Genomic DNA, 10,069 nt, shown 5'->3' on the forward strand with positions numbered 1-10,069 from the left:
TGTCGAACCTGAGTGGGCAATGTTCAAACCTTCCATTCCTGAAACTACAGCGGGGAGCTGTTGTGTCAAGGTCTTAGGGGCCTCAAGGGGAAGTAACCCTCGAACACCGTGGTGGACACAAGTGGTCATGGAAGACTGCAGAAAGATTCCTTCTGGGATATGTTATCCCAGAGGCCTCGGGAGGCAGTTGCAGAGTACTGAAAGGCCTGAAGGGCTGCAGCCTCTGCCACGATGGAGGCAAAGCAGTGGTGTGGGAGAAATTTGGAGAAGACATTGAGAAGGACTTTCTGCCTGCACCAAGGGCCTTCTGGAAAACCGTTACAACCTCAGTAAGGAGCACTTTGAGGAACTCCTAAATCCAACTAAAACTTCCTCTATGGTAGAGGCAGAGCTGGAGGCTGATGGATGTTACTGAGGTAGTCGAACAACTCTGTAATAGCAAAGCCCCGGGGATTGATGAGATCCATCCAGAAATGCTGAAAGCTCTCGGTGTGAAGGGGCTGTTTGGATGACACACCTCTTCAACATTGCGTTGAAGTCTGGGACAGTGCCTAAGGAGTGGCAGACCGGATTAGTTCCCCTGTTCATAAAGGGGGACCAGAGATTGTGTGCCAATTACAGGGGTATCATCAGCTTCCCTGGAAAAGTCTACTCCGAGGTGCTGGAAAGGAGATTGAAGAGAAACAATGCGGATTCTGTCCTGGTCGTGGAACAACAAACCAGCTCTTTACTCCCGCAAGGATCCTGGAGGGGACTTATATATTCAAGACTTCCGATATATAAACTAGAGCGCCGATTTAAAATAAAACTGCTTTTTTTCTCATTTATTTCAGATTCAAACATCAAGGAAAAGAAGTTTAAACATAGTACAGGAACTATTCACCATTCACACACTGGTGGCCAAGGCTGCTGTACAAGGTGCCACCTGCTCATCAGATAATCACTTACACACATTTACACTCTGATGGAGCAGCATCGGGAGGAATTCAGGGTTCAGTGTGTTACCCAAGGACACTTCAGCATTGACCTGCAGGGCTCTACAAACCATCCGATCAGAAGGCGACCTCTCTTACAACCTGAGCTGCCCTGAATGCTTTTAGTGCTATATGATGCTATGGTAATATGTACATCATGAATATGTATTCATTCAATTATGGTTCACTTAAAGGTACAATATGTAACATTTCTGCTTTAAAATGTCTAAAAACGACCATACCTATGTTATATATTTTTATGAGTTGTGTTCTTACACTATCACAAACGTTTCCACCAAATGTCAAACCCAGAGAAATCTGTTATTTTATTTTCAGACACGGCACGTTTCCTTTAGTCGCCCGTCAGTGGCGTCATATAACCTTTCACCCTCCAGTTACTCTAACTTCTGTCAGAACACTGGCACCAAGATGAGACGTTCAGGAGTAATTGTAAATCATACAATGTCACAGAAAAAAAATTCTTGTAACTGTAATACTGCTTTTTTTGCCATACAGCATCATTTTGTGATTACTTACATCCCACTTTTTATCACAGTAATACAACAGAGACCTTATCTATTTTGAAAGTTCAATATCGATACCAGCTAAACGTTACTACAATGTGCTAACGTTGATGCTAAAGCTTTGTGGGTAACATTATGAGGTTACAACATCGTTCAACAGGCTAATAGTTATTTTTAGTATGACTGTTTCGACCACAGCTAACAGGACTGAGCTAACCCACGAATAACTTCACTAGTAACGTTAACGTTAGCTGTATAGATAGACGATTAATCTAATGCTAATTTAGCCAGCTAGCACACCCCGGTCTGTCTGCCTCACTCCCCCGGCGCAGAGAGACTCAGTCGGGATGACAGCTGACAACAGCCCCGGGACATAAAGCTAGCTAGTTACCGTTAGCCCCCAGTCAGCTATCAGACAGCTACTTTCAATACGGGTCCAGTTTCACCGTCCATTGTTTTGGTTGAGAGACCCCTAGCGGCAGAAAGTTACATATTGTACGTTTAAAGCTTCATTCAACACTTTTTAACCTGCAGAGCAACTGAAGCTATGATAAATAGATAGATAGACTTGTTGACACTTTCTTTGAAGCTTTTTTAATGCATTTTCTAGAATCTTTTATTTTGCCGCTTTCAGACACTTTGATGCTTTTTGACGTCAGTTCTAGTTTTTTAGAACATCGGACACTAAAGTCCACAAAGATTTAACATCTGTGTCCAAGTTGACACATTATACATGGACCTTTTACCTGACAAAAACACAAAACTGTAAACAATGATAAAACTAACCTCATCTTTCTGAAAAACTGAAGTTAAAATAACAAACATGCTGAAAAGTAACTCAAACTAAAGTTAAATGAAATCTAAAAGTGTAAACTAAAGATAAAGCTACTAGAAGTTAAACCTCTAATCTCCTGTAGGGATGATGTGTCACTATATTATAATATGTTATCTGCTGCTGACCCTATGAGAGATGAAGTGGGCGTGTATTATAATATGATATTATAATATTTTACAGTATAAAGATGGAGGAGTTCTCAGACTTTTCTATCTCTCTCTCCTTTCATTCAGGTAAATATGCTTTTTATGACAAAACTATTTTATTTTCTGTCTTTGAGACGGTAAAACTTCTGATTGGTTTAGATTCTGTTGTTTTTTTCTTTTGCAGCTTTTTTGTCCCTTTTTGACATTTTTGCTGCCTTTTCTGTAGATTTTTGCATTTTTTTTGTGTGTTTGTAGTTAACTGTGATGTAACGTAGTTAACTGTAATGAAGTGTGTTATCATGTGATATTCCAGGCATCTCCTGCTGCTGACTCTAGAACTCATCTCTCTCCTCTCATTCAGGTAAATATACTTTAGATTATTATTCTCTCTTTAACACATTTAAACTCTATATGTTTATATCTGCAATCATTCAGAACTTATTCTTGCTGCATCAGGACTTTATGGATTTCTTCTGCAGAAATATTCAGATTAATAATCCTGTGTGCAGTTATTCTGCGCTGTAGAAACTCCTGATGTTACTTAACAAGTTCTTACATCATCAGACAGTTAGGAGACATTTATAAAACTAAAGACATATATATGATAATATAAAGAGATGGTAGATATGTCAGAGTAAAGTCTCTAACAGCTTTTATATGATAATATAAAGAGATGGTATATGTCAGAGTAAAGTCTCTAACAGCTTTTATATGATAATATAAAGAGATGTTAGATATGTCAGAGTAAAGTCTCTAACAGCTTTTATATGATAATATAAAGAGATGGTAGATATGTCAGAGTAAAGTCTCTAACAGCTTTTATATGATAATATAAAGAGATGGTAGATATGTCAGAGTAAAGTCTCTAACAGCTTTTATATGATAATATAAAGAGATGTTAGATATGTCAGAGTAAAGTCTCTAACAGCTATTATAACTCTGTATTCTCCAGATCAACATGAAGATCTATATCCTTGTTCTGCTGCTCTCTGCTGCTCTGCTGTTCGTGGGACCAGAAACTGCTGATGCAACATCGATTATCATCAAGATTAAGAATTATAAGAAGACTGGCCGTAATAAAGGTTCGCCAGCACCTGCAGCACCTGCAGAACCTGCAGCACCTGCAGAACCTGCAGCACCTGCAGCCCCTGGTTGTCCAACCTGATGAATCAGAGTAATCTGTTACTACCTGATGAATAAAACACATGTGACAGTTTAGCTCTGGGTCTGTTTTTAATGTCGTCATGTTCACTCATTCATAAAGAAGATAAAACTACACATCAATATAATAATAATATCTTGTTTGCAAAGCACCTTTCACACATTAAATGCAGCTCAAAGTGTTTTATAAACTAAACTCTAGGCAGTTAATTAAAGTAGTCAACAAATGATGTACAACTAAATGAAGTACTTTCAGAGGACACATCAGCCACAGTGCAATTATATATATATGCACACATAAAGTAATCCCTCCAAGTAATCTATTACAGAGACAGTAACTGTATTCAGAACTCAGAAGGTGAAAAAGGTGGACAGCAGAGGACTCAGCAGACTCACCAGGGACTGAAAGAGGAATGCGACCTTCATCAGAGCGTCAGAAACATCTGTGAAAGAGGAGAGAACATGAGTAAAGATCATCGGTATTAAAGCTAAACATCCTTTAACATGTGGACTGCACACAGACAGAAGCTAATGCTAAAGCTAAAGCCCAGTTTCTGTCTGTATGAAGGTCTACTTCACTAAAACAGGAACCCTGTAACACGCTGATCCTGTTCACTATGAAACAAGTTGAAGACATTTCAACTTCTCTGATAAAACAGAGAGTAACTTCTGTCTCCTGATCAATGAAATAAAACACATTTGACTCACATTATTCTTCATTACCTGAAAGTTTCTATTATTACATGTGTGAAGCTGCAGGAGAGAAATACTTTAGTATAAAGAAACCTGATGTTGGTATTCTCAGAAAAAGATAAAGACCCTTTGAGATTGTTGGATGCACACTGTAAAAGGTTAATGCTGAGTCTCCATAATCAAACATGGAGAGTTCCTGCTTTGTTCTATTTTATAATAAACTGAATATCTTTTGGTTTTGGAAAAAAACTAGATGTAAACATTACACACTTCACAATAGACTTTTCTGACATTTTACAGAAAATGTTCTGCAGATTAATCAATTCTTACTGGCTTGTTTTTAAGTTTAAAGTGAAGTTAAGATATCTGAGTGTAAACATTGTGTTTAAATATGCAAATGAGGCATCATCTAATGCTAACTTTTGGGGAATTCAGGAGAAATCTGCAGACACAATCGACAGAGTATAGTAACATGAATGTTTTCTGAAAGAAGACATGTTATGGAAGATTAATAAAGGTAAAGATGATGTTTCTGTCTGTTCGTGTCTCTCCTTAAAAACAGCAGCATCATAATCATCAAACGTTTAGAGATCAGAGCTGAAGATGAACAGATTATTTTAGTTAGTGCTCCACTTGTGTTCAATCTGTTCTGGTTTCTGACAGAATCTAAACTGTGTAAGAGAGTCAGGGCGCCATCTGGTGGAACAATCCTCAACTCATCCTCACACACACACATTGATCTCTCTTCATTGTTTCCTTACCTGCCTCACTACCTGCCCCCGTTCCTGCCCCCCTACCTGCCAGCCTACCTGCCCCCAATCCAAATTCAGATTAATTTTAATTAAACAGGGAAAATGCACAAGTTAACATTAACCTTGTATAAGAACAAGGAGAGATGCATTGTGCCAGGTTGTAGCACAAGTGCTATTTTCCGCCCGTAGTCCCTTAACAGGTCATTAACACAATAGAAATGCCATGCAAGTGAAATACAAAACATTAAAATATACAATTTTATAACCACAGTCACACCTAATTTACAATTAAAAACTATCATGTGCTCAATTTTTCCCCCTTCCTAAAGGGTCCCACCCCACACCAACAAAGCTATGCACTCAAAATCCTTATATCTTCCAACACAAACACACACACACACACACACACACACAAATGAATGCACAATGGAGAGTTTGGAATGAAAGACCGAATATTATGAGTGTGATGAGTGTAAGAGTTGTAATATTGTACCCCATGGTTGTGATAGTAGTACCAAAGCGATAACCAAAACTGTAATCTCTCGCTTTACACAAAACTGGTTTGGAGCTGTATGACTAAACTGATCCATGCAAACCAAGCTCTCAGGGTTTAGCTCCAGTTTGAATAACTGGGGAAGAAGAACAAAGAGAGTGTGTGAAGGAAGAGATGATATCAGAACAGCCTTAGAAAGAATAATTCATCGGTTCATTCCATGGTGGTTAGATTGCTGCAGAGCTCTCTTCTCATGTCTCAAAACAACATACTTCAGCTGATTAAAAACTCCGCAGCCAGACTCAGAACCAGGTCCAAGTTGATGAAACACATTTTAACATCACGTCTGAGAATGCTTTCAACATTTACATCAGCACTTTTAATAATGAAGACCTATAAATCATCGGAGTAGAGGAAGAGTGACTCGGCCTTGAGGAAGCCTTGGGCCACCATCTGGAGCCAGGCCCAGACAGAGGTGTTTGCCAAAGAGCCCAAAGAAGCTCCATGCCAAACCCCTCTCCATCCTGGGGGAGGAACAGCTGGGGGTCTGATGGCAGTGAAGGTTGAGTCTCAGAGTCAGGGAATCCCCCACACTGTCCAACAACACCCCCAAACTCAGTCGTTGCAGTTTGCATTTGGTTGGTTGTTTTCAAGTTTTTGTGGTCATTTGTGGAAAAAACGACAATTAAACTTTGGAAAAAGCATCCCAACCATCGGCACAGACATGTTAGAGACCCCCACCCTGACTACAGAACAACAAGAAACCCAAAGTTATTTTTCACCAACTTTGAGACTTTGAGAAATTCCCCCAGAAGCAGAGTTTCATATTCAGGCTGTGACAGAGTTGCTGTCAGTAACTTTTTAAAATGTAATCTTTGTTTTGCTAAGTTCTACCACGGCTAATGAACGTTTCTAGGTCTTTACAGGGCACCCATTGTGTTTTAATCTTAGCAGCTTGTCAGGACTTTAGATGTGTTGTAAAAGCCATATCTGTAAGAGTAGGAGAGTTAAAGGCTGTCTGACACGTGTCCTCACATGTTATCTCTCGCTTTACACAAAACAGGTTTGGTGCTTTATCACCAAAGTAATCCGTGCAGACCAAGCCCTCAGGGTTTAGTTTCCTGTTTGAATAACTGGTGAAGAAGAACAGAGAGAGTGTGTGAAGGAAGGGATGATATCAGTCGATGGTACGGTGCTCTTTTCTATCCAAATCCTAGAGATGTAAACTAGAGAGCTGCTTTAAAATAAAACTGCTTTTGTTCTCGTTTATTTTTAATTGAAATATCCTCGAAATAGAGATTGAACAGTTGCTGCTTAAAAGGCTTTTCAAAAATTAATAGGAACTTCTAAATATACGTTGCGTCATTTCAAAGACTGAACAAATTGAAGATATACTAAAAACCCAAATATTGACTACCTGTGTCTCACGGAGTAGACACTAAATGTCTGAAAGTAGACACTAAATGACTGAAAGTAGACACTAAATGTCTGAAAGTAGACACTAAATGTCTGAAAGTAGACACTAAATGTCTGAAAGTAGACACTAAATGTCTGAAAGTAGACACTAAATGTCTGAAAGTAGACACTAAATGTCTGAAAGTAGGCATGAAATGACACTAGATGAATGAAAACTGACTCAAACTAAAGTTAAATTATATCCCAATGTCTAAACTAGAATAAAAGCTAAGAGAAATTAAACCTCTAATCTCCTCCTGTAGGGATGATGTGTCACTATATTATAATATATTATAATATTACCAGCTGCTGACCCTATGAAAGATAAAGTGGGCGTGTATTATAATATATTATAATATGTTATCTGCTGCTGACCCTATGAGAGATAAAGTGGGCGTGTATTATAATATGATATTATAATATTTTACAGTATAAAGATGGAGGAGTTCTCAGACTTTTCTATCTCTCTCTCCTGTCATTCAGGTAAATATACTTTTGATTTTCTGTCTTTGAGACGTTAAAACTTCTCTGATTGGTTTAGATTTTTTTTATTTTTTTTACATTTTTTTTTTTTTTTTTTTTTTTTTAATATCTTTTTTTCGTTTCAGACTTATACTTTTTTTTTATTTTGTTTTTTTTTTTTTTTTTTTTTTTTTTTCTTTTTTTTTTTTTTTTTTTTTTTTTTTAATATGTTTTTGGAGCTTTTTTACAATGTCTCTGTGGGGTTTATTTGGTGAATTTTTCCCATTTTCTCCGTCAGAAACTAACTTTTTATCAAGCTGTAGATGCTTTTCATCAATGTTTTTGACAGTTTATTATATACAGTCAGTTTACATTATTGTTTCGGTTTAATTTTTACTTCTTTTCAGGAGTTCTGGCTGTTTTTTCCAATGTTTTTGAAGCATTTTTACAATGTCTCTGTGGGGTTTATTTGGCGAAACTCTCTGTCTCAGTTCTTGCAGCTTTATTCTGTGTTTGTTGAAGAACCTTAAAGTTAAATTTGGTTTTGAAACTTTAGGCACATTTTTCAAACGTTTCTTTGATGTTTTTGTCAGTTTTGTTTAGTCTTTTTGACACTTTTTCTGTAGTTATTGCATCTTTTGTCCGTCCCTCTCTAAAGAAGTTAACTGTGATGTAACCTGTCTGTTATGATCCCATATGACCAGCACATGTTTGGTTTTTCTTCATAATCTTTGTAATGAAGTGTGTTATCATGTGATATTCCAGGCATCTCCTGCTGCTGACTCTAGAACTCATCTCTCTCCTGTCATTCAGGTAAATATACTTTAGATTATTATTCTCTCTTTAACACATTTAAACTCTGTATGTTTATATCTGCAATCATTCAGAACTTATTCTGGCTGCATCAGGACTTTATGGATTTCTTCTGCAGAAAGATTTAGATTAATAATCCTGTGTGCAGTTATTCTGCGCTGTAGAAACTCCTGATGTCACTTAACAAGTTCTTACATCATCAGACAGTTAGGAGACATTTATAAAACTAATATATATGATAATATAAAGAGATGTTAGATATGTCAGAGTAAAGTCTCTAACAGCTTTTATATGATAATATAAAGAGATGGTAGATATATCAGAGTAAAGTCTCTAACAGCTTTTATATGATAATATAAAGAGATGGTAGATATGTCAGAGTAAAGTCTCTAACAGCTTTTATATGATAATATAAAGAGATGGTAGATATGTCAGAGTAAAGTCTCTAACAGCTTTTATATGATAATATAAAGAGATGGTAGATATATCAGAGTAAAGTCTCTAACAGCTTTTATATGATAATATAAAGATATGTTAGATATGTCAGAGTAAAGTCTCTAAAAGCTTTTATATGATAATATAAAGAGATGTTAGATATGTCAGAGTAAAGTCTCTAACAGCTTTTATATGATAATATAAAGAGATGGTAGATATGTCAGAGTAAAGTCTCTAACAGCTTTTATATGATGATATAAAGAGATGGTAGATATGTCAGAGTAAAGTCTCTAACAGCTTTTATATGATAATATAAAGAGATGGTAGATATGTCAGAGTAAAGTCTCTAACAGCTTTTATATGATAATATAAAGAGATGGTAGATATGTCAGAGTAAAGTCTCTAACAGCTTTTATATGATAATATAAAGAGATGGTAGATATGTCAGAGTAAAGTCTCTAACAGCTTTTATATGATAATATAAAGAGATGGTAGATATGTCAGAGTAAAGTCTCTAACAGCTATTATAACTCTGTATTCTCCAGATCAACATGAAGATCTATATCCTTGTTCTGCTGCTCTCTGCTGCTCTGCTGTTCGTGGGACCAGAAACTGCTGATGCAACATCGATTGTCATCAAGATTAAGAATTATAAGAAGACTGGCCGTAATAAAGGTTTGCCAGCATCTGCAGCACCTGCAGCACCTGCAGAACCTGCAGCACCTGCAGAACCTGCAGCACCTGCGTAATCTGTTACTACCTGATGAATCTGAGTAATCTGTTACTACCTGATGTATCTGAGTAATCTGTTACTACCTGATGAACCAGAGTAATCTATTACTACCTGATGAATCAGAGTAATCTGTTACTACCTGATGAACCAGAGTAATCTGTTACTACCTGTTGAATAAAACACATGTGACAGTTTAACTCTGGGTCTGTTTTTAATGCCGTCATGTTCACTCATTCATAAAGTAGATGAAAGTACAGATCAATATAATAATAATATCTTTGTTTGTAAAGCACCTTTCACACATTAAATACAGCTCAAAGTGTTTTACAAACTAAATTCTAAAGAGACATACAGAAGATATGTATGTTCATATCAATAGAATAAAAACAACAAAGTTAAAAAGCAGTAAAAGTGATAGAATGATTATATAGGGTATTTCACAGTGTTCCTTGTGGTCTCCTAATGGGATATGTGACATTGGTTGGGCTAAAAATGGCCTGGTTGATATTTTATTGGCCCTTATGCATTCCTGTGTTTTGGCAACAAGTTGAAGACATTTAAACTTCTCTGATCAAACAGAGAGGAACTTCTGT

The 10,069-nt window shown here is 36.8% G+C and overlaps 2 long non-coding RNA genes across 2 annotated transcripts; both read left to right on the plus strand.

Annotated features, from left to right (window-relative positions):
• The first annotated feature begins 2,555 nt into the window (after positions 1-2,555).
• On the plus strand, positions 2,556-3,697 carry LOC120562411. The gene is made up of 3 exons (XR_005639778.1): positions 2,556-2,566; positions 2,793-2,840; positions 3,432-3,697. It is a non-coding gene; the product is annotated as an uncharacterized LOC120562411 (long non-coding RNA).
• A 3,801-nt stretch (positions 3,698-7,498) lies between these two features.
• Positions 7,499-9,673, plus strand: LOC120562410. The gene is made up of 3 exons (XR_005639777.1): positions 7,499-7,516; positions 8,261-8,308; positions 9,289-9,673. It is a non-coding gene; the product is annotated as an uncharacterized LOC120562410 (long non-coding RNA).
• Positions 9,674-10,069: the final 396 nt, after the last annotated feature.

The sequence above is a fragment of the Perca fluviatilis genome, chromosome 7 (genome assembly GCF_010015445.1).
Source record: "Perca fluviatilis chromosome 7, GENO_Pfluv_1.0, whole genome shotgun sequence".
NCBI lineage: Eukaryota > Metazoa > Chordata > Actinopteri > Perciformes > Percidae > Perca > Perca fluviatilis.